At 42.2% G+C, this 25,511-nt stretch overlaps 1 long non-coding RNA gene across 1 annotated transcript in view; it reads right to left on the reverse strand.

The window, feature by feature from the left end:
• Positions 1-1,961: 1,961 nt before the first annotated feature.
• Positions 1,962-25,511, reverse strand: part of LOC138667250 (uncharacterized) — a 66,849-nt gene continuing 43,299 nt past the window's right edge. Inside the window, exons 3-4 of the long non-coding RNA XR_011318672.1 lie at positions 6,380-6,449; positions 1,962-4,055 (exon numbers count right to left, since the gene is read on the reverse strand). This is a non-coding gene — a long non-coding RNA (uncharacterized lncRNA). The remainder of the gene's footprint in view (positions 4,056-6,379; positions 6,450-25,511) is intronic.

Raw genomic sequence — 25,511 nt, forward strand, 5'->3', positions numbered from 1 at the left:
GACAGGATTAAGTGCAGACAAGGCGAGCAGGGTCAAATTCAGGCAGTACAGGTATTGGGAAACCACAAAAAGAGGACTAAAAAGCTCCAAAAATTCATGAATTAATACAGCACAAAAGGACTGCAGTGCTTTCTTGCCCAGGTCTCAGAACTAGTACTCTCTCAGGATGCAGCAAACCCATGTAATAAAGATGTGGCGATACAGGTGCAAAATACTGATGAGGCAACCTCTCAACCATCTCCTTTTCTCAATACATCAACATTAACTCAACCAACCCACCTTCAGTTCATTATTTGTGCTCCCCCACCCGCCACCCTCAAGTCATCAACATTTACAGTTACCCACCCCCCATTATCACTGACTCTCTCACCATCCTCAATTCATCATCATTTGCTCTTCCTACCCCCACCTTCAATTCATCATTTGCTCTTCTCCACCCCCATTGATTCTATACAATTTTTTACAGTGAGAGTGATCAATGAGTGTAACAGGCTGCCACGAGAGGTGGTGAGTTCTCCTTCAATTGAAGCTTCGAACAGAGGTTTAGTGAATCCTGCGCTGCATTGAGCAGGGGGTTGGACATGATGACGCTTGAGGTCCCTTCCAACTCTAACATTCTATGGTTCAATTCATCATTATTTGTGCTCCCTCACCTCAATACATCATCATTTACTGTTTCCCATCTCCAATTCATCCCCATTGGCTCACCACCCACACCTATTTAATTAATTTTATTAAAAAAAAAAGTTTTTCATACTTACCTGCAGCTCTACTTCTGATATCCTGATGCGCGTACATGCCAGTCCCTACGCAATGACATCATCATGTAGGCACAGTCACCAGTACTTCACAGATAAGTCAGAGGGTGCTACTCTAGAGCTGCACTGCCGTTCTATATTTTAGGCCGTTGAGCTCCAGGAAAGCTCCTTGCGCCGAGATGTGCACCACCGATGGCAGCGCACTGGCACACAGTACATTATTATACTCTGGGGTCTGGTGAGCAGAAGCAACAGAGGGGGGCCCGGACTAGGTCTAGGCCCCCTCTTTGCTTCTGCTCACCAGGCCCCCATAAACCATTAAGGATAGTAATGCCCTGATGGCGGCCCTGCTTACTATGTGCCAATATTCTGTACTCAGATTTTTTTACGCACAATGTAACATTTTAAATAATTATCCTTTAGAGAAAGTCATGCCCCTTTCACCCATGAGCAATACTTTTTAGTAAAGTGGTGCTCACAAAGGGCTAAATTAACTTAAAGGATTTATGCAGCATCTCTCACTTTTGCACTAGGAGGTGAGATGCTGCTGCTGTGGCGTTTGCCAGCTGATTGCTAGGTATTGTGCAAGCCCAGCTGGTATAGTGCATCTGTTGTATTAATTAAAATAGGATGCGTGCCCAGTAACTGCAGGGGCACATATGATATCTGGCCATTGTCTAATGGATGCCACATCACCTTGTTAAGCTAGTGAGAGGCTCTAGAATTGTTATTTATTTAATTTTGTGGCCAAAAAAAGGATTACAATTTTTGGGCAGCACGGTGGCGCAGTGGTTAGCACAGCAGCCTTGCAGCGCTGGGGTCCTGGGTTCTAATCCCACCCAGGACAACATCTGCAAAGAGTTTGTATGTTCTCTCCGTGTTTGCGTGGGTTTCCTCCGGGCACTCTGGTTTCCTCCCACATTCCAAAGACATACTGATAGGGATTCTAGATTGTGAGCCCCATCGGGGACAGTGATGATAATGTGTGCAAACTGTAAAGCGCTGCGGAATATGTTAGCGCTATATAAAGATTATTATTATTATTATTACGTGAATTCAGTTTAGTAAAAATTTGCAGTAAATAATTTTTTATTAAATCCTTAAGGCTAAATTCACACGAGCATATACAAAAAATCATTTGATTTTCATCCACTAAAGTGGTTGAATTATTTATCTGTATTGTCATCTGTATGACATGTATGATATCTGTATGGCATCTTGATTGATACATCAGTAGTAAATAAAATTTACAATACAAAAAACAGTGTTCTAGGTAATAATGGAAATGTATGCATAGAAATCAGATGCTATACGGTTAATTCATATGGAATCGGATTTTTTTTGCACACCCATAGATTTGAATAGGTGAGTCTCCTTCTCCCTGTAAGCCTGCCAGACATGACTCAACTGCTATTTATCTGCGCATTACCGCTATATCTGCAGGTAAATTACATTTTTGAAGGCAGCAGGTTCCCTTTTAAACCAGCTTGACATATTAAAGATTAAAATTAACCTAAATTGATTTCAACAGTACAAACTGGTGTATCACTAATCAATAGTGCAAAAGTTGTCATGTGACATTAGAAGAAAGGGATTTGCTCCACATGATAGCACTTTGTTGTTGACCCTAAAAGAGTAGGAGGTGGTCTCCCTAATGGCTATAATCAGCAGCATCCCTGCACATGCCTCATAACAGCCTGTCAAAGAATCCTCTTTCAAAACACATTGGAAAGCTTTTTATTTCTAACATTTCATAGGAAACTAAATACATGAATAGCAAAGTAAATACAATGAATTTAATAAAGGCTATTGGAACTGCACTTATATTGTATTTTTTTTATTGATTATTCTTAAAATAAAGATGCAAATATCCTACATTTATATTTACCTTAAATTTTCTGTCTCCAGGTCCTACGCAAACTTACAACTACTACAGCTACAAAGGTGCTAGCCTAATCCAGCTGTTTCTTTTAGATATTAATAGTTTTTAAAATAATAAACTTGAGATATTTGAGTTAACTTTTACCCAAACGCCTGCTGTAGTCTGAGATACTGAGAAAGGCTAAGTGCTGAATCCGAAGATCCACTGGGAAAAAGGGTAGGTCCAAATGATCAGTAATTGCTGCGGGTTTGACGCTGTGTACTTATGTAGCATCAAACCCATAACGGCCAGATGCTACAGCATCGTGGATGGGATTTCAAGCAATCCCATGACCACTCTGCATCCACAGATGCCCACGGCTCACCAACTGAGACTGAAATGCGACGCATCTTTCCGAAGCACAGCATGTCAATTTCACCCATAGAATGTATTCAGTGAACACATGCGGATTCACCTGCGTTCAATAGACAGCAGCAGAGAACATACGCTGCGTCCAAAGCGCTGCTGCTACTTCCGGATCGTGGGCGCCCATCTTAAAGGCCCCCATACACATTAGATAAAAGTCCTGTGGACCTGTTGCTTTTGGTGGATCGGCTGACCATCTAAAGAGTATATGAGCTTCCCAACTCCTCCGCGGCAGATGATGTCATGAAAGATAAATATCTGTCCAATTGAATTTCAACGGCTGATATTTTTGTTTGAAGCTGAGGAGTCTGTTACTGTCCCTCTCATTGAGAAGACAGGAGCTCTCTTGTGTATGGGGGAGTCAGGAGAAATAGTTGACTTCTGACAACTTTCTAATGTGTAAGACCATCTTTAGACTCTAAATCCCATTGTGACCGACATCTGTGAGTAACATTATAGACTGTTCATGTGGAAAAGAAATTGTAGAATTCTCCAATTGTGATATACTACACATTACTCCATGTCAACAGCCTAGAACCCAACAATAGAAGGCCTGAGAGTCCATTGCAAGCAGCAACCGTTGTACCGTAACCACCAAGCTCAGGTGTACAGTATTGCTCTTCAGCCACCAGGCTCTGGAATTTAGTATTGGAGATTAAGAGCAGCCATGATGTCACCAGTGTTGCTGTGCCACCATAAAACTATGTGTCATTATCTAGTGTGTAACCATCAAGTTTGTGACCTAGTCGAGAAACTAAATCTTTATTCTCCCCTGGCTCAGGTTCAATTTAAAATTAGTTTCAGATTAACTCTGACATGTTCATCACAGTACCATCCTCTTGCTGGAAAACATGACCAAATTAATCAGGACCAGGACTGACCATTGTTGAGGTGGAGTTGGTGGGATGCAAGTTGAGCCTTTTCACTATAGCCCATGAGCCTTAAGATATGTCTTTACTTTTCCTCTACATTCCAGCAGTTGTCCAAAATTGAAGGATCAGGTTCACAAACTGAAATGTAATAAAATGTGGCAGTCAGCTCAAACTTACAGAATAAACTAAGATGTTGCCACTATAAACAAAATCACACCTTTAGGCTTCTTTTACACATACCATGTTTCTTGTGACCTGTTATTGCTGGTCTTTTTTGCCGCAATTTTCAAGGTCTGGCACAATAATGGGCCGCAAAAAACTTGCAGATTGCCATTTTCCAGGTTCCCAATACTATAGCAAAAGTATTGGGGAAAAAAACGGCGGTTAGCAAAACCAGAAGTAATGGTGCACAGCAAAAACAACCTTCCATTTGTTACGGCCCCATAGAAAACAGCCGGCAAAATCACGGCAAGTGTAAAAGAAGCCTTAGCAGTCGAATTGCTGCCTGTGTTCAACAGAAAGCGAAGTTTAATCAGATATGATAATTAGTGTATTTGGTGGACCCTTGGCATGTCCAAGAGGCTCAGTGCGCCATTCCACCCACTGATTTTGCATGCCCCACCTCCCTCACTGATGATTGACCGCAAAATCCATTGCTATCTATACAGACAGTGCTCACTCCAGGCAAGTCAATGCTATCAACCACCAGTGAAGAAGTTTGGAAATATAAAATAAATGGGCACAATGGCACCCAGAGCCTCTTGGGCCACACCAAGGGTGCGCTGAGCACCCTAATTATCAAAAATTAAAAGAGTGCAGAACAGAGGCAATGCTTAGAACACTAAAGTAGATCTTTTTATAAGGGCTACATTCCCTAGGAGGCTATGAGCTTAGTTTATGATGTCTGCTTGGATCCCATTAAGTTCATTTTAAGCAAATATAAAGAGAAATAAAAATGTGCTCCTGTTTTACATATTAAAACTCATGATAAACCTAATAGGCGGCAGGTGGCATGTTTTATTGCTTATGTAAAATGCTAGGTCTCTTTAAGAAGAAAGTTCAGGATGTTTCTTTTTAGATCTTCGGGATTGCCTGTGCCATGTGTAGCCCCCAAATTGGGGGGAAAGCATTGAAAACCTTGAGAGAAGAATGTCAACTTCAGCATCAATTAGATGGGAGAAATCAAATACTGAATTATTAAGTGTAATTACAGGCAGGATTACTTCAATAGGCAGAGTAATTTTACAGATGATTGCTGGAAAACATGAGACAAAAGAGTTCCTTTAATCTTTCCGGCAAATCTATTTATACCACAAGAATGCTTGCAGTGTATACTCTGTGCATATAGAGATGGAGCGATAGAGATAGATTGTCCCAGATAAAGGATTCTTTTACATGATTTAGTATGGTAAGGGCAGGTAAGGGGGCTTAACTAGACATTGGAATTCTCTGCAGGAGTCTTCTCCAGGGCTGGAAAGCTGTTGCATTTAATATTCATATTCATTCTATTCTGTGTATAAAAAAATTGACAAATTGTGATGTATGAAGTGGAGCAAATTAAGAAAGATCTGTAAAACTAAGGCCGTGTTTACACCAATCAACTGATACCGTTAAACAACTGCCGATCGGCAACATGTTTGCTGATTGGCGGTAGTTTAGTAGCCTATTTACACATACAGACCATGCTTCAGATGTCCATGAATGATCAGCAATTGTTCTGTGCCCATAAGCTGTTACTGTTCTCAGTTGTTCAGGTATTTTTAAGCAAGGCGATGTGATGCCGAGGAGGAGGATTTTTAAGCAAAACGATGTGATGCCGAGGAGGATGATTTTTAAGCAAGGCAATGTCATGAGGAGGATGATTTTTAAGCAAGGCGATGTGATAACGAGGGGGATGATTTTTAAGCAAGGCGATGCCATGAAGGAGGATGATTTTTAAGCAAGGCGATGCAATGCTGAGGAAGATGATTTTTAAGCAAGCCAAAAGATTGGTAGCCGGTTTACACTACCCAGTTATTTGGAAATAAGAAAGATTGTTCACAATAATCAGCCAGTGTAAACCTGACCTAATGCTTCACTCTTTTTTCAAGACCAACTTGTATTTTACCTCCTGAAACTCCTGTATCTTATGTGATTGTCACCAAATATACAACATGTCCACCTTTATACAAGGCCGGATTTTAAGAAGGGCAATTGCTTAAGGGCCAGAAGAGATCTAGAGTCTGACTGTTAATGTTTTTTGCAATAAGGAGAGGCGAGTATGCAGCTACTAGTCACTAATGGCTCTGCTAGACCCTTGTTTTCCCGTTACATTGGGTGGACAGTCTGGCGCTCAAGCTATCTAATAGGTAAAGCCAGCTTACTTTAGAATATCAAATATTCTCTTTAAATACTTTTGGATGGTTTTGAAATGTGGGACTGCGAAATGACAGCAGCTCAGGCTAGAAGGATTTTACATTTACCTAAGGCATGGATGGAACTGAAAAATATAAATTCTTCTACATGATTTCCATTCCTGCTTCAGAATGCAACCTGCAGCAATATAAAAAAAACATGTAATTAAATACAGATAATACTGGTCTTCTTTTTTTGGCCCCAGAACTGAGTCCATGAAGCCTTTTTCATCTCTGAATTTGTGTCCATGGAACTTTTATAGACTCACGATTGTGGGTCAAAACCACATTTTCTGTCCTGTTAAAGTCAAACTAAAGTGATTTTGTGGCTTTGATGTTAAAGTCAGTGTAACTGCACAAAATGAATGTTCTAACCCAGCACATCCCTTAGTAAAGAACATAGTCCTCAAATAAATGACACCTTCAATATCTAAATGTGTTTGCATGAAATCGTGGCTGAGCAGTTGAGTGCACCATCCCTCCTAACTAGCTTACATCTATCTCTACACATCTTCCCTGGTAGACACCTTTGGCTTTACAAGAGCCAGAGAAAGGCTGAGATAGATGCAAAACAAATAAAAGGTCTGGTGGACGGAGAACTTCAGTATTGCATTTTAATAATGATGGATTTAAACACACAAAGAATGATTTTAATTAGGAAACGCCCCTACAAAGTAACGTGATTGAGTTAAACAGTTATTTGGTGCTCACTGTAAAAAGAACCTGTCTGCACAATTTTGCATGTTAAAGTAAAGGCATGACCATAATGGTGCTGTTATACAGATGAAATAGATACATATAGTGAAGAAATTCTCATCCTGGTTGTTGTTCAATCAGCATTTGAAGATTTGGAGTAATTATCTCTAGGTGCATTGAATAGGAGCATAAGGTCATAAGTGCATATGGGCATGTGCAAAGGGGCATAGGTGCAAATGGGCATGTGCAAAGGGGCATAAGTGCATATGGGCATGTGCAAAGGGGCATCATTGAGCCAAGATCTCAATCTGCCATCAGCGCCATTTTATTAAAGACCACCAGAAGATCAACCTGCACAGTATGTCTTTGGAGTGTGGGAGAAAACTGTAGTAACCGGAGGAAACCCAAGCAAACATGGGCAGTACATACAAACCTCTTGCTGATGTTGTCCTTGGTGTCATAAACTTAAATGCTAATCGAATGAAGCAGATCAGGTGATGTGCATTTGTGTAATGAAGAGCATGAGGACTAAGGATATAACATGCTTTATCAAGATGTGCACAATTATTAGGCAGCTTGTTTTCCTCAGGAAAAATGGGCCAAAAAAGAGATTTAACCACTCTGAAAAGTCAAATGTTGTTACAAGTCTTACAGGGGGATGCAGCACTCTTGAAACTGCTAAAATATTGGGACATGATCACAGAACCATCAAAAGTTTCAAGGCAAATAGTCAACAGGGTCGCAAAAAATATGTTGAGAAAAAAAAGACACTTTCACTGCCAAAGATTTCAGAAGATTCTAACGTGAAGTGACCAGGAGGCCATTATTCTACAATGCTGCCTGTGGTGGAATATGTGTATATATATTATATATATCTATATGTGTGTAGTGACCTCTGACATCTGTCTAGTGATAATGTAGCATCTGTCCTGAAGGCCAGTGGCACCTAGGTGTTAATATGTACTTCCTTGGGAAGAGTAGGAATTCTGTCTCCATATCTCACCAAGGGGTCTAGCTAGAGCCAAGAACAAAGGAACACTTGACACCTCTGAGGTCTTGGAGGGGAGATGCTAAATGCTGCTTGATGGAAGGTATCCCTGGGAACCATTTCACACATGTCTCCAGAGAAAAATAATATATATTCCTTAGTAGCACGGCCGTGGCCCAATCAAACAGGCAGCAGTTATGATATTGGCCTGAGGGGCCGGTCTAGAAACCTGACCTCAGACCAAAGTTATAAATTTAGGCTGCAGACAGAGAATGGTGTTCACATGATGAGGGCAGCCTGAAAAGCTGATGTGTTCCACAACTACATTCACCCCCCCTCAGGGAGCAGAAAGCAGACTACAAGTTAGATGATTTCTGTAAGTTTCCTCCTCTTTATTTTATACTGTTTTGCATAAGTTGTATGTCTTTTTATTATCATATTTTTATACCTTTTTCTTGTAAGCACTGAACCTTTTTCTATTAAAGTATAAACCTTTAATAAGTTGAACCTTGAATGTTCTAAAGAATCCATAGCCTAGAGGTGTGTGAGCCTTATGAGTGATAGACATATTTTGATTAGTTATTTCTGGGACTCATCGCCCGTGTATTCGATGAGTGGTGGCAGCGCGTATGAGCGTGTGTGTGGCTTGGGTTGGTGTGTGATTTATGCTCCCATTACAGCATAGGACAGAGGGTGAATGCTGGACTGAGAGAGGGGAGATAGATTAACCCTTGCAGGCACAACCCAAAGTCACGTGTGAGAGCAAGCACATGACGAATAAGTGACACCACGGAGTACCGATCCGTGACACTGCCTTATTCAAGAACTGCAACCTCCCTGGAAAGCCCAGAAGAACAAGGTGTTCAGTGCTCAAAGTCATGACCGAGGTAAAAAAGCTGAAACCCGACCACCACCGAAAAAGTTACAGAAGGGGAAATGTCAAGACTGGGACAAGAGATATCTGAAGATAGATTTTTCAAAGGTTTTATGGACTGATAAGATGAGAATGACTCTTGTCAAACTAGATGGATGGGCCTGTGGCTGGACCAGGAATTGGCACAGACCTCCACTTCCACTCAGATGCCAGGAAGGTGGAGGTGGGGTACTGCTCTTGGCGAGTATTATTAAAAATTAGTTAGTTACACCTACTGCCAGTTTTTAGAAGACATTGCAATCAGGTAGTTGTACAGGAAAAAGTCTACATCTTTCAAGAAAACATGATTTTTATGCAGGACAATGCTCCATCGCATGCATAAAAGTTTCAACTGCTTGGCTGCCAGTAGAGCCTTTAAAGCTGAAAAATAATGACATGGCCCTTCGTCACTGAACCTAAACCCTATTGAGAACTTGTGAGATTAACAGTGAAAGAAAACAGTACACCTCAGTGAACTGTGGTTGTTGCTGCCCAAAAAATAGATCGCCAACAGATTAGGAAACTGACTGACTGATGTTCTTTTTCTAGGAGAGGGCCAATATCCATGTACCCTTCCGAGGCTATTAATATGATTCCACAGCTGTCTGCCTAGCCTTTGCTGTTTATTAACAATAAGGAGGACCCCATGTCATTTTTTGGGGGTCACCCTTGTTAATTACCAGTAAAGGCCAAGTAGACAGCTGCGAACTGATATTAATAGCCTGGGAAGCTCCATGCTTACTACACACTTCCTAGGCTATAGACATAAGTCCCCAGCTGTCGGCTTTCTCTCAGCTGGTTTAAAAAAATATGGAGGATCCCACACCATTTTTTTCTTTCTATATATATTCTATTCTGACAGTTCGGGCTTTGAATTTACTGTACTTGGCTGATGAAATATCGGGTTTCCCATGAGATGGGTTTTTCTGGCACCCATTGACTTGCATTGCCGAGCCTCATCCGATTTACATGGCCACTCACAGCATGCTGGAATTTTTTTCTCAGTCCGATCCAAGCTAAGAACAAAAATCGTAGATGAACACAGATTCATTGACTAACCCTATTCAGAGTGTAATCCGAATTTTTATTGTATTGCACTTGTCAGTTTTTAAGCACAGATGAATTTGAGCACTAAGGAAGACAAATGCTCTCTTTAGTTTGTTAAATAAATATTCAGGTTTCACATTTATTAACACATTGGATTCATAATCAGCTCTGTAGTTGTTCAGTAATAAAATGAATAATCAAAAATACAAATTAACAAATAATTCTGCACATATTGTTAAACTACAGTAAATTTAGAGATTTTTTTTCCGGTACAGTATGAGGATACATTTTTTAAATACATGTAGTTGTCAGTAACCAGAAGCTATATTTGTAAGAATGACATTTTATTTTTGAAAATATGAGGTTTAAAAGGTTTAAAAGGCTTTTACAAACTGCAGTATGATCTATTTGGTACATTTTGTCGGAAAACATTCGTATTGAAGTAATCGAAGAGAAACCATAACGAGTTCAAACATTTCCTAGTAACGATTCTGCAACAAATGTATCTGTCCTATTGTGACTGTGGTAATTGATGTGAATAAAGAGATATTCTGCTACATAAAACGGTAACTGTATACACAAAGGATTATACTGATGGAATAAACACAGATTATTGCCATTACAGCTTTGTTACCACACATATCTGTGATCAGAGGCGTGAAAAACAAGTACATGCTGATGCTGTACAGTGAATGTTCTTCAGTTAGCCAGACATCACTTTCTTCTTCTACCTTTATCTTTTCGAACACACCTAATATTGGAAAAACATAAAAAGATGACTGATAGCTATCCCTCAGCCCCAGTTAGAAATGGGAGAATTGATTTGCAGGTCTGGACTTCAGCCGGGTCACTAATCTGAGGGTGTCGTGATGCATACAGAACGTTACACCAGCCCTACTAATCAAAACAAGAGCTGGGAATGCCAGAAGGTAATGAGAATCAGGAATACCAGGTCGTAAGGAGATTTGGGAATGCCAGGATTGAAGGAGATTCAGAAATGCCAGTGTTAGGCGCAGGAATAACTACTCTGTAGAGACTCGCATCGGACATGCAAAAGCGCCGTCTCAAAACTGGTGTCTAGAGATGCGGATGATATACAGTCAAGTTCAAGAGTAAATCGAAAGCTAGCAGCATTATTATTATTATTATTTATTTATATAGCACCATTGATTCCATGGTGCTGTACATGAGAAGGGGTTACATACAAGTTACAAATATCACATACAGTAAACAAACTAACAATGACAGACTGATACAGAGGGGCGAGGACCCTGCCCTTGCGGGCTTACATTCTACAGGATTATGGGGGAGGAGACAGTAGGTTGAGGGTTGCAGGAGCTCCGGTGTTGGTGAGGCGGTAGCTTCGGTGTATAAACCTAAATGAAAACCAAAGGCAAACTCCAGGACAATAGCTAATAAGGAAGAGCCAATAATGACCATTAGCAAGTACTGAGAAGCATCCAGAACCCAACCAAGAAGCACTCACCATACCACTACGCAAGGGAACTTAATAAACAGCACTGAACTGGATTAGAAGCAGGCTTTAAGTCACCAGTCCAAATCTAAGGATAACGATCAGGGATGCATTACTCCCCTTCATGTCCAGGGAGCCACTCTCTGCTCACCAGAGTGCGCACATTCCCACCATTGGCTAACACCAGGCAAGGCAGAGTCCTACATTGCCTGACAACCAGGAGACACGGCGTCCCATGTCTCCCAGACCGCAAAACCAGTGGGAAGCATAGCGTTTCGTGTTTCAGCATAGTTCACCACTACTACACACAAGGCACCACTGTTAGTAGTCGCAGCACCCAAGTAAGTGATGGTACTGCCCCCAACTCGGACAGACGGGTTCGTACAGTCTGGAAACTAGAGGAGGACAATTGCATCCATGGCATGTATTCCTAACAGCCAGGAGGTAAGTACATTTGGAAAACTAGGAGGTAAGAACATTTTGGAATGCCAGGAGATGAGGAGATTGGGGAATGCCAGGAGGTAAGGAGATTCGGGAATGCTAGGAGGTATGGAGATTTGAGAATGCTAGGAGGTATCGAGATTCAGGAATGCTAGAAGGTATGGAGATTTGGGAATGCTAGGAGGTATGGAGATTTGGGAATGCTAGGAGGTAAGGAGATATGGGAATGCTAGGAGGTAAGGAGATTCAGGAATGCTAGGAGGTATGGAGATTTGGGAATGCTAGGAGGTATGGAGATTTGAGAATGCTAGGAGGTATCGAGATTCAGGAATGCTAGAAGGTATGGAGATTTGGGAATGCTAGGAGGTATGGAGATTTGGGAATGCTAGGAGGTAAGGAGATATGGGAATGCTAGGAGGTATGGAGATTTGGGAATTCTAGGAGGTATGGAGATTTGAGAATGCTAGGAGGTATCGAGATTCAGGAATGCTAGAAGGTATGGAGATTTGGGAATGCTAGGAGGTAAGGAGATTTGGGAATGCTAGGAGGTATGGAGATTTGGGAATGCTAGGAGGTAAGGAGATTTGGGAATGCTAGGAGGTATGGAGATTTGGGAATGCTAGGAGGTATGGAGATTTGGGAATGCTAGGAGGTATGGAGATTTGGGAATGCTAGGAGGTATGGAGATTTGGGAATGCTAGGAGGTAAGGAGATTCGGGAATGCTAGGAGGTATGGAGATTTGGGAATGCTAGGAGGTATGGAGATTTGGGAATGCTAGAAGGTATGGAGATTTGGGAATGCTAGGAGGTAAGGAGATTCGGGAATGCTAGGAGGTATGGAGATTTGGGAATGCCAAGCGGTAAGGAGATTCTCAGGCCTCCCGTCCAGCAGTCTTAGATTACGGACGAGGCTGAAGGACCAGAGTCCTGCAAAATTTATTCTCTGATTTCTTGCCCAAATAAGTAATTTTTTAATAGGGAACCTGTCAGGACCTTTCCAGCAGTCTAATTACTTTGCTGAGTAATGCAGTAAAAATAGGTTAAAACATGTCTTCCTGGTTGCAAATGGTAATTTCATCATTGTAAAAATGATCTTTGAATCTTTATGTAAATGAGACTACAAATGCACTGAGCTAATTCCAGCAAGTGAACATCTCACCTGTTATGGTTCCAGTGCTAAAAGAGGAATAGCGCGAAGGATCAAAACACTGTCTGGGAATGCGACCACCATCAGCTCAATTCATATTTTCTATGGTATGTGATGTTAGGGACAGTTGTGAGGCCATCATATACATTACGTTGTCAAGGGATCCCAGTAAAATGGTCAGTATCCACTAACATTAAAAATAATCTATCAGCAGGATTTTGATATGTAATCTGAGGACAGCATGAAATTGGGGCTGAGACACAGATTTCAGAGAATGCGTCACTTACCAGGCTGTGTGCTGTTGTTTCCATACAATGAACATTTTATCACCTGGAGATTATCACTGCCTAGACTAGCTTCTTCATGCCAATTGGTCTGACCACGCCCCCTACTGTGATAAGCAGCTCACTGTCAATAGACCATGCACACAAAGTTGTGGTGTGGGTTGGTACAGCTTTCTGAGCTGCTCTCAGATGAGGTAGCCAAAACCTGGTGACAGATATCCTTTAATGCAATGTGTATTAAGGTGTGCACCAAACAATAGTATGGATATAACTATTGACTTTTCTCGGTATACTTTGTGTGCCGCACAGAGGTCATTGTGCAGAGAGAGAGAAAGGAGGGGAGCTGTGACATAAATCTCTGGGAACAATTCTTCAACCTTTTGCTGTTTACAATGAAATTCTTCTGGGAAAGGGGAATCCTGCACAGTTTGTCATCACTAGAAGGCAAAAGATATGGACCAGCCGTGGTTGGATCCTTCTTCACGAGAGCCACTATGGCAGGCATTTTGTCTGCTTCTATGATATGTATGAATCAGTTTTTTTTAAAGGGAACCTGTCACCTGAATTTGGCGGGACTGGTTTTGGGTCATATGGGCGGAGTTTTTGGGTGTTTGATTCACCCTTTCCTTACCTGCTGGCTGCATGCTGGCTGCAATATTGGATTGAAGTTCATTCTCTGTCCTCTATAGTACACGCCTGCACAAGGCAAGATTGCTTTGCGCAGGCGTGTACTATGGAGAACAGAGAATGAACTTCAATCCAATATTGCAGCCAGCATGCAGCTAGCGGGTAAGGAAAGGGTGAATCGAACACCCGAAAACTCCACCCATATGACCCAAAACCAGTCCCGCCAAATTCAGGTGACAGAGTCCCTTTAACCCAATTCCAGGATCCATATATCGATTCATAAATGATCAGCTGAGATGATCAATCCTAATCATATTTTGATAAATGCTCATTAAGAGCCTGTCATCAATGACAGTGTTGCCATATCCATGCAGTAAGATGCAATAAGTAATAATATTTGAAGTCTGATTAAAATTACAAAATCCCTTCACATTGCATAATCTAAATGGTCATCTTCAACATTCCTACCACACATATCTCCCTTCACTTCTTTATGTTATGCCATGATGCACACACATGGAAAGCTCCGCAATGTTCTCCTAGACGAGGGATACCCTTGCTCTGATTGTATAATATTAAGTCCTTGCTTGCATTCAGAGCTCATTTAACTCGATCAATAACCAATTCATATTTAATCTACCAGCTCTGAAATCATTGCTGATGTTATCTGCTCTTTAAACAATGAGATTAATTTATATTTCATGCTGCCCCTAGAAGTAAGAGCATTAATTGGCCAATAAGTGCTCAGTATTAAACATCTTCCTTTCCTCTTCTCAGAACCTCAGACGATAGTGTCACTTCCTGAAAACCTTTAGAGACGTCTTTGAAAATTTCTGGATGGTTTACTGATTATAAGCTTGCAGACATCACAGTTTGACCTTACTTCACGCGCCCATGGTTTTATAGCATTTACTGGTATATGGACCTAAGATGCAAGGACAGCTCTATAGTGCAGTCTAGTAAATGGAGTATTTTAGAACATTTTATATGCTGCTCAAAAAAATAAATGCAACTCCAAGTCAATCACATTTCTTTGAAATCAACCTGTCCAGTTATGAAGCAACATCGATTGTGAATCAATTTATACCGCTGTTCTGCAAATGGAACAGACAACAGATAGAAATTATAGGCAATTAGTGGTTTTGCAGATAGTGACCACAGACCATTTCTCTGTTCTCATCTTTTCTGGCTGTTTTGGTCAGTTTTGCATTTTGTTATTGCTCTCATCCCTTGAGGTACAGTAGCATGAGGTGGTGACGACAGTACAACACATACAAGTGGCTTAGGTAGTGCAGCTCCTCCAGGATGGCACATCAATGCGAGCTGTGGCAAGAAGAGTTGCTGTGTCTGTCCGCACAGTGTCCATAGCATGGAGTAGATACCCGAAGACAGGCTAGTGCACCAGGAGGCGTGCAGGGGGCCATAGGAGGGCAACAACCCAGCAGCAGGACCGCTACCTCCTCCTTTCTGCAATGAGGAAGAGGAAGAGCAGTGCCATAGCCCTGCAAAATTACCTCCAGCAGGAAACTAAGATACATGTGTCTACTATTAAACTCTCAGAAACAGACTCCATGAGGGTGGTATGAGGGCCACAAGTGGGTGTTGTGCTTACAGCCCAACACCATACAGAGCGATTTGCATTTGCCAGAGAACACCAAGATTGGCAGATTCGACATTGGCATCCTGTTCTTTTCATTGATGAAAGCAGGTTCACCCTGAGCACATGTGACAGACATGACTGAGTCTGGAGACGTTGTGGAGAACGTTCTGCTGCCTGCAAGATTCTCCAACATGACCAGTTTTGCAGAGGGCCAGTAATGTCGTGGGGAGGGATTGCTTTGGAGGGCCGGACAGCCCTCCATATGCTATCCAGAGGTACCCTGACAGCCATTAGGTGCCAGGATGAAATCCTCATACCCATTGTGAGACCATGTGCAGGTGCACTGGGCCCTGGGTTCCTTCTGATGCATGACAATGCTAGGCACCATGTGGCTGAAGTATGCCAGCAGTTCCTGCATGATGAAGGCACTGAAGCTAATGGCTGGCCTGCTCATTCCCTAGCCTTAAATCCAATCGAGCACATCTGGGACATCCACCAATGCCACGTTGCACCACAGACTGTCCAGGAGCTGACTGATGCTTTAATCCAGGTCTGAGAAAAGATCCCTCAGGAAAACATCTGCCTCTTCATGAGGAGCATTCACAGACATGGTAGAGAGGTCATACAAGGACGTGGAGGCCACACACAAGACGGAGCATCATTTTCTTGTCTTAAGTCATTTTTCACTGATGTTGGATCAGCCTGTAATTAGATTTCCACTTTTATTTTGACTATCATTCCAAATCCAGACCTCCATGGGACATTAATTTTGAATCATCATTCAATCATTTTGATCATTTTTATGTTTTATTGGTCTCAACACCTTACACTATGTAATGCATAATGATTTGCAACTGGAATATTTTATTCAGTAATATCTAGGATTTGGTGTTTTAGTGGTCCCTTTATTTTTTTGAACAGTGTATATACACTTATTTACATAATAGATAGGAAAAATCCTAACTAATTCTTATAGACTTATCATGGATTCATCAGGTTTTTATTTTCTTGTTTGGAAAGAATATTGTGATGTATGTTTTTGCTGCTTAAAAACTAGGGGAATAGAACTTAGTGACTAGAACTTGGTGAATAGAGCGTATTGCTATTGTGAACAGAGGCAGTGACCACTATGTTTTTATCTGTAGATCATCCTTGGAGATGGGAACGTGCTACTCCAATGATCTCCATGATCTATAGAAAGAGAAACAATTGGATCGCCCCCACATCAGGGCAATGGGGTACACGGCACCGGGTCCTGCGGTTCGGGGGATGTCACGGTGGCTTGACCCAGTCCATGGCCCTTTGAGGGGCATCCAATAAAAGGACAACAGTTTATAGGATAATGTTTGTGACGCCACCTGTGGTATTTGGTCAGGGTGACCGACGCTGCTTAGGGGTCCGCTGGGATGATGTTATGGCAGCTAGATGGTATACCTTCCCACAGGTGAAGTGCCCCCAGGGCTTCCCAGAGTGTAGTTGGTAGATGGTGAATGCTGTAGGGCGCAGAGAATAACGAGGACACAAGGTTGCAGTCTCTTTACCTTTACTGAGGGCTTCAGCATCCACAGTCCAGGGCACCAGACCACAGGGTAGGCAGAGTCCGGCCAGTCTGAAGGCACATCCAGAGTCCCCTTATCCAGGTGGAATTCAGTAGCCTTCCTACTAGTGCCTGGGTGTTGTAGTACCTCCCTGCTGAGCAACTCGGTAAGGTCCTCACAACTGTTGTAGATGTTCTAGATGTTATTTCCTCCTCTCTGTCCTCCAGATGGTGTGGATAGGACAACCCGTATGACTGATGGCCTGAGGCTTGTTTATAGGGACCCTAGAAACGCCCCGACCCCCACAATTTGCCACCATGTCTTCTTAGGTATTTAGGTCGGGCAGCCAACTTGGAATTGACTGTCCTGCCAGTCTCTGAAGTAAAGCGTAGAGTCTATTACTCCCTCGGTGTTCCGGCCACCGGCTATGCGCCTCAGAAGGAGGCAGCCTCTCTCAGGGCAGAACTCCTTCTGGTTTTCTCCTTGTGCTATGACTTCATTTCTCACTCTCTGCAATACAATTCCTTTCTTAGGATGCTGCTGCACGTTGGGCAGGCGCAGCTCCGTGTCTTTCTGTCTCGTGCTAGGCCTCTGACAGGATCCCACCCCTGTCTGGGGCCCTCTGTCTTCAGCTTCTTGGTGTTCCTCCTTTCCCGCTGTCTGCCTGACAGGTGTTGCCTGGGCCAAGCCCAGTCAGCTTCTGACTAACTTTCTATCCAACCCACCAGTTTTACCCTAATGTGAGGAGTGCCCTAGTAGATAGGAGCAAAGCTCCCCCTGGTGGACTGGAGTGTGAAGTGTAGTGTATGGTTTGTGATACCTGGCAGGGTGAACTCCTTTAGTGCCATCAGACTGTTATGATCAGGTGACCTTGGAGCAGCATGAAAACTTTCACTGGAGTAGGTGGTAACTATACTGACCGCAAACCCTGATCTTAACACCGCAACTAGAAGTAGCCGTGGGGTGTGCCTAACAAAACCTAGACACCTCGACACAGCCGGAGGACTAAATACCCCTATAGATGGAAATAGGAATTCTACCTTGCCTCAGAGCAGAACCCCAAAGGATAGGCAGCCCCCCACAAATAATGATTGTGAGTAGTAGAGGAAAAGACAGACGCAGGCAGAAAACAGGATTTAGCAAAAGAGGCCACTCTAGCTAAAATAGGAAAGGATAGGACAGGATACTAAGCGGTCAGTATTAAAATCCTTCCAAAAATATCAACAAGATACAGATTCCCAGTTCCTGGGCAGCGGTGCACAACTATGGGTAAGCATTGATCCACTTACGATATTTGATTTTTATATTATATATTGAATTCTCATAATCCGGGAACAATAGATGTAGATAATACCTTAAAGGATGTCTCTGGGAATCTTATATTTATATGAGAGTAACAATTATAGTGTGCCTCAATGCTTGACATGACATGGTTGGATGCGGTACTTCCGCGGCTCGTGGGATTTTGACTAATTCTCTTTGATATAACTCACATGGTGTTATGTACAATTTTTTAAATTTGTTTTCAATAAACTTTATTAATTTTATAGTATTTGTGATATAGTGGTCTGTGGGTACTTGGTACTCATCTTGTGGTAGCAAAAATATCCACAGCAGAAAATACAAAAACTCCACCATCTAACTAAAGATGTGGAGCGTATATCTGCAACTCCAGAGAATCCAACAAGACTGAGAAAACACTGACACAGTCTAAGCTGGACAAGAGAAAACAAATGAATAGCACAGAATATAAGCACACTGCATGTGTGCCACAGAAAAAGAAGCAGACACTTATCTTTGCTGAAATGGCAGCTAAGCAGGAGAAGCCAGACAAAGATCCAACACTTCCCAAGAAACATTAGCAACTGGAAAGGACTAATGAGTCCTGCAAACCTAAATACCCCAGTCAGAATTGCAATCAGCAGATACACCTGTCCAAGACTGCAGCCCAGAGACAACTGCATTACCACCTACAACCACTGGAGGGAGACCAAAAGCAGAATTCACAACACAGACGTAACATCACTCCCCCTGGTGGAAGAATAACATTATTGCAATGACCAGGACTCTGGGGCGCTGCACAATCATTTGGTTCACAGCTAAGGCCAGGTTCACATTGCATTAAAGCAGCCCGTTCAATGCATAGCGTTGACGGGCTTCGTTAACGCTATCGCGTACATGCCATCGCGTTATGCTGTACCGCTAGCGCAGATGATTCATCTGTGCTAACGGTGACGGAGCCTCAGATGCTGCAGCCCGCGTCTGAGGTTCCGTCACTGAATAATTCTGGGGTTTTGTTTTTTTTTTTCCTTGTTATGCGGTTTACCAATCAGATTAATTTACTTAATATTTTGATAGATTGGACTTTTACGAATGCAGGAATGCAAATTATGTGTATATTTTTAACTGTTTTATTTTTAATGATGTAAAAGGGGGTGATTTGAACTTGTGTGTTTTGTTATTTTTTTATATTTTTAAAAACTTTTTCTCATTTTTTTACTGTATTTAATAATTCGCTTAGGGGATTTGAAGCCACGATCATCTGATTGCTTGTGCTATACATAGCAGAGCATAAGAACTGTTTGGGCGATAGGTCTTGTTTTTAAGGGATTGAGTTTTGGGAAACCAGGTGGGTCTCGGGAATTTGCAAGTTAAGGCAGAAGGGCCTTGTTGAAACACTGTTGCATATACCTTTGTTGCCGTGAAGGCCTGTGTTTGAGTGTCCCTGAAGGAAAATTGTAGGGACTGTTATTATACCCTCGTGACTAGGTTGGCCTAAAATAGCCATGTGGGCTGGATTTTTGCTTTTTTTCTGTAGTGCCTGTTGCCCTTTTTTGCCGGATTAAGGGTACCACAATGACTGGAGGGTTGTATACCCTAAGTGATGGACTGTTGGTGATGTTCATTGACTGTGTACTACCTCATTTCTAGGGTCCTTAACCAAGAAGGACCAAGTTCATTTGTATCTATGGACTTTGTTAATTACTGTTACAGGGTCGTTAACCGGGAAGGACTGGATGGTGTGACAGCTTGAAGGAGCGATCTAGACATCACGATTCCAAGAATTTGTGGTATTGTTTTATACTGCCACATTGCTTTTATGTCCTGTAGATGCAGGATTGCCAAGGATTGCAATTTTTAAAAAAGGGATGTGTGGAGAAGTTGTCCTGACTTCCTTTCTGATGACTTCTGTAATGTTATTGTATGGACCTCGTTTTATGTGACATCGTTATGTGATTTTACTTTCACTAGCTTGCAGCATCTTTTTAGCTCGGACAGAGTTAACATTTTATGCAAGCCCATGTGGGGAGGAATTAGAGGCATTTGTACAGGAAGCTAGGTTCTGTTAGAGAGATGGAGTTGAGCTTCTGAAGTAGAAGCATCATATAGCTACATGCAACAAGTGGAAAGTGTGCTGCAGTTGAGAATCAAAGGGTTAAAGTGCAGACTTAAGTTACAGAAGCTAGTTACCATCCAACGACTGGAGTATAGAGGTTGAAAGGAAGTCACAGCAACACACATTGACCCATGTAACTAATATGCAAAGAATATTCTTCACTTACTGTGAGTAACAGCAGTGGCATAAATAGAGGTGACGGAGATGTGATTCCCATAGGCAGCTAATGAGGAGTCGACTACTGACAATGTGTCAAATAGGTCCGGGAGGACTTACTTGAATTTCTATCTGACCAGGAAGGAGCACGGGGTTCTGCAACAGAGTGTAGGATATTGACAGTGGTAGAATATATATTCTGTTACTCTGCAACTGTACCGAACATCATCGTTATGCCGTTTATCCACTCTTGGGAAACATGCTCAAGAATTCGAGTAAGCTTGTCTTTAACTCTTTAAAATGGTTGTTGGCGTCCCTGATTTGTCGCATGAACCTAAGGATCCCATACCTTGTACCACTTGTACCCCAGAAAGGGGTAACCAATAAGTAACAAGAGAAATCCAGCTCAATGAACTTGTGAACAAACTTCTTTCTTTATTCACCAAAAGTGCTCAGCAGAGGGTAAAACAGCAGCAGCGTTGACAGTTACATGATATGCGACATCAACGCGTTTCAGGTAACTACGCACCCTTAGTTCATGATTAAGGGTGCATCCACATCTTCTGATATGTCATATGGTCTTGGAGGGTACCATCACATCCACTTTCCTTAACATCACTCTTTCTCATAATGAATGGGTTATGAAAAAAAGATTTCTTGGCTTTATTTTTCACAAGTACTCTCACAGAGGTGTTATGTACAAATTCCCTGTATCTAGCAATGTTTTTTTTTTTTTTTGTTTTTTTTTTAGATATCAGCAACAGCAGACTCATGAAAATTACAGGTAAACAGTTACGTTTGCTGTTGTGAATTCTGTGGCAGAGCTCCCTCCTGTGGTCACAAGTGGTACTGCGGCTTCTGAGTTTCCTTCCTCAGGTGATGTGGTGAAGTCGTTAGGTGCTGCTCTATTTAACTCCACCTAGTGCTTTGCTCCTGGCCTCCAGTCAATGTTCTAGTATTGGTCTTGCTTCCTCCTGGATCGTTCCTGTGGCCTGTCTGCTCTGCATAAGCTAAGTTTTGCTTGTGTTATTTTTGTTTGCTATTTTTTCTGTCCAGCTTGCTTAATTGGTTTTTCTGGCTTGCTGGAAGCTCTGAGACGCAGAGGGAGCACCTCCGTACCGTTAGTCGGTGCGGAGGGTCTTTTTGCCCCTCTGCGTGGTTGTTTGTAGGGTTTTGTGTTGACCGCAAAGTTATCTTTCCTATCTTCGGTCTGTTCAGTAAGTTGGGCCTCACTTTGCTAAATCTATTTCATCTCTGCGTTTGTATTTTCATCTCTACTCACAGTCATTATATGTGGGGGGCTGCCTTTTCCTTTGGGGTATTTCTCTGAGGCATGGTAGGCTTATTTTTCTCTCTTAGGCCTAGCTAGTTTCTCAGGCTGTGCCGAGTTGCATAGGGAGCGTTAGGCGCAATCCACGGCTGCCTCTAGTGTGGTTGGATAGGATTAGGGATTGCGGTCAGCAGAGTTCCCACGTCTCAGAGCTCGCCCTATGTCTTTTGGTTATTGTCAGGTCACTTTGTGTGCTCTGAACTTCAAGGTCCATTGTGGTTCTGAATTACCTAATCATAACAGTTTGCGTATCTTTGCACGATTTGCGACAGTCGTACAACTGCTAGATAAAGAGATGATATTTATTTAACCAATAGAATTTTTTACAATTTTTTATATTGCCTTATTGAGACACGCCAGCAGCAGACTCAGGGAAATTACTGGTAAATAGTGAGTTTTCTGTAGCTCAGCAGGTTTTGCGCCAGTCGCACAACTGCTAGATAAATATTAGCTATCTCAGCAATAGGCAAGGAATATTATTTAGCAATTAGCTTTTAAAAAGGATGTTATTATATGCTGGCACTGAGGAATATTATTTAGTTTAAAAAAAGTTTTTTATATGCTGGTACACAGGAATAATATGTAGCTCCAAAAAAATTGGTTTAGCATATGCTGGTACTAACTAATATTATTTGGCTCTAAAAATAGTTGCTTTGTATATTATGGTAGGGAATGAAACCCTGCCTATCTCTCCCTAATCCCACAGTCTGTTCCTAAACTATACAACACAATGCAAAATAGCAGAGATCTCCAGCATGTACTTGCAATGATGATGTGATAACACCCAGGTGCCTGCCTTTCACTCTCCCTTGTATTATATATCTCCCTATGCAATGTCCACCTAACAAAGAACTAATCTTCACCCTCAGTAGCTCTTAAAAGAGCTTTTTGGAATCATGAACTCTCCCTATACGCTGCTTTCACCCTTCCTTCGCTGTTTCCAGCTGCAATGTGCACAAGATGGCACCGGCAGGGATTAAATACACCCTATGACTCTGTAAGGCCAGTTAATCACAGTAATGCCAAACCAAAGATGGCGCTGGCATTACTGTGATTGGCTAGCAAGCTCAGCAAGTTCATTGGCTGCAAATAAAGCATCCAGAATGCTTGGCGGGTCACTTGAATATACTGAGGCAAATAGCAAATTACTCATGGAGTAATTAATATCCCAATTAGCATACTTTTGGTGCGAGTAACCAGTAGTGCCAAATGTATTCGCTCATCACTAAAAGTAACCTCACCTTTGTGACCTTGGAAATGTCACCAGCGGCCGTTTTTGTGCACTCATTAATTCAGCTATTGCCAAGCACGCATCATCTTCCTCAACCTCTATGTAATAGCATAGCCTTCGTTATTGTGAGGATTTAAAGTGAACTCTCTCCGTTCACTTCATACAATCATATCCATTATTCAACCTCCTGTCCTTTCAAATCTGTCTCAAGATTAAGTAGAAAGAATCATATCGAAAAAGTCTGAAAGCGACCTGAAAGCCTGGATAATATTGTGGCCGAAGTTATGGAGGCTGCTATGCCCAAGGTTTTATTTTGTAGCTAACCACAGAAACAATGACTAATTGAATAAAATGGAAACATTCTGGGGCACCTCGGTGGTGCAGTGGTTAGTAGTGTTGCCTAGGGGTTTTAGATTTCACCCAATCAAGGTCACCACCTGCATCGAGTTTACATGTTCTTCCCATGTCTGGGTAGATTTCTGATGATCTTTGGGCTATAAAAAGAACAAAAAATAATAATATGCTGAGTAATGAAGTCCAAATTCCTAATACACTCACTTAGACATCACATTCCTAATATTGCATTAATTTATACATTTGTTTAGCTTTTCAGCACTTTTCTTAAAGAGATTGTCCACTACATTCTATAATTTCCCCACGGAAACTCGTGTAAGGAGGTTGCTTTCCCTGCTCCTTACCTGGAACCACTTAGTCAGACAGCTGGGTTGTTGGGGGAAAGACTTTCTGCCCTGGACAGAAGGGACCATGTGACTGCTGGGGGCAGAGAGGAAGAGAGAGGGATGTGGTTAGAAAAGAGCGGGAGAGCAGAGCGCGTGAAAAATAGGGAACAGCGCACCAGAGAGAGCGCAGGCTGCAGCGCCGCGCTCCCCGAAAGAGAGTGCTCCCAGTGAGGGCACTGAGGCTGAGATACCAGCCGTAGAGAAGAAAAATAGCAGCCACTCTTCAAATGTTTGTGATAAATATCCTTAGTCCTTTATTTCTCAATGAGTTACATGGACAAGGTGGTGCGGGCAGAACAAGTGCAGGTTATGCAGGCAAGAGAAACAGGACCCAGGAATAAATCAATTGCGTGCACCCCCCTGATTGACTGACCTGTGGGCGGAGTTTCACAGTTTTTTGGTCGCGATCTTGAGAGGTCACTTCGGCACCAAGTTAACATCGAGTTACATTGTGCCACACTTTGAGTACCTCCGGGTTAAAAGAATAGAAAGGAGATTGAGGGTTCCCTTACGCCCCACCCTTTTTCATGATAATTTGGAGTATTGTTCTAAATATGAAGATATACTAAACAATTTTTTTTAATTTAATGACACGGTGGAACACCTCCACAAGAGCATCGAGAGCAACACAGCACATATCAAGAACATCGAGACTCAACTGGCAGCAGCTGGCACGACCGAGGAACTCAACTCTCTCAAAGTCCAGATCCAGACCCGTGTGGAGCAACATAGGAAGGATACTGAAAGTCGCAAACGCAGCAAGTTTTCTAGAGATACCACTGACTACGAATTGAATCAGGTATACCGATGGTATACCGATGGCGAGACAGCTCCTCTACCAGACGTCTACCATCCTGCAGCCAGAGATCTTCAACGGACCTTTCCACTTCAGGATCGGAGCATGAAAGGAGTACACTTCCTTCCATCCAGGGCCTTTTTTTAGGACAGAAACGTCAGTTCCCAAGAAGAAGACAAGATGGGGGCACTCAACCCAGACAGAGTACGAGTGATGAGGTCACAGGAAGGGAATCTTTGGTAGTAAATATATCCTCAAGATCCCAGGGTATTGCTGAAATGAATGTCTTACAGAAGGGCCTCTCATTCTGTCCCTCCAAAAAGTGTAAAACGTTTGAATTGGAGATGGATCTACAACGATTTTTCCGTCTCCTGAGGTTAAAGGCCCATTTCTCTACCACCCCTATCCAGGACTCCGATCCTGTTACAGTGGGTAACATGGTTTCTATTACGAATCTGGGTTTACGTAACAAAAGCTGTTTCCGACCACCCCATGGGTCACATGTGGTAGAGACGTTTATTAATTTTATACAAAATTATTTCCATACCATTTGTGATGATATTGAGAAGGGGAGACTTTTCTTTCCATCTAATTTATCTGTAGCTGAACAACAGGCACTTAGGACACTCCAGAGGGACAGTAACCTTATCATTAAATCGGCAGACAAGGGGGGTGCCCTCGTAGTCAGGGATAAAACTAGCTACTTATCCGAAATTACCAGACAACTGGCACATTGGTTTATTGTAGACTTACCAGGGACCCCACCCAGGATATTTGTGATAAAATAGAAGTAATT

Source organism: Ranitomeya imitator, chromosome 2 (genome assembly GCF_032444005.1).
Source record: "Ranitomeya imitator isolate aRanImi1 chromosome 2, aRanImi1.pri, whole genome shotgun sequence".
Lineage (NCBI taxonomy): Eukaryota > Metazoa > Chordata > Amphibia > Anura > Dendrobatidae > Ranitomeya > Ranitomeya imitator.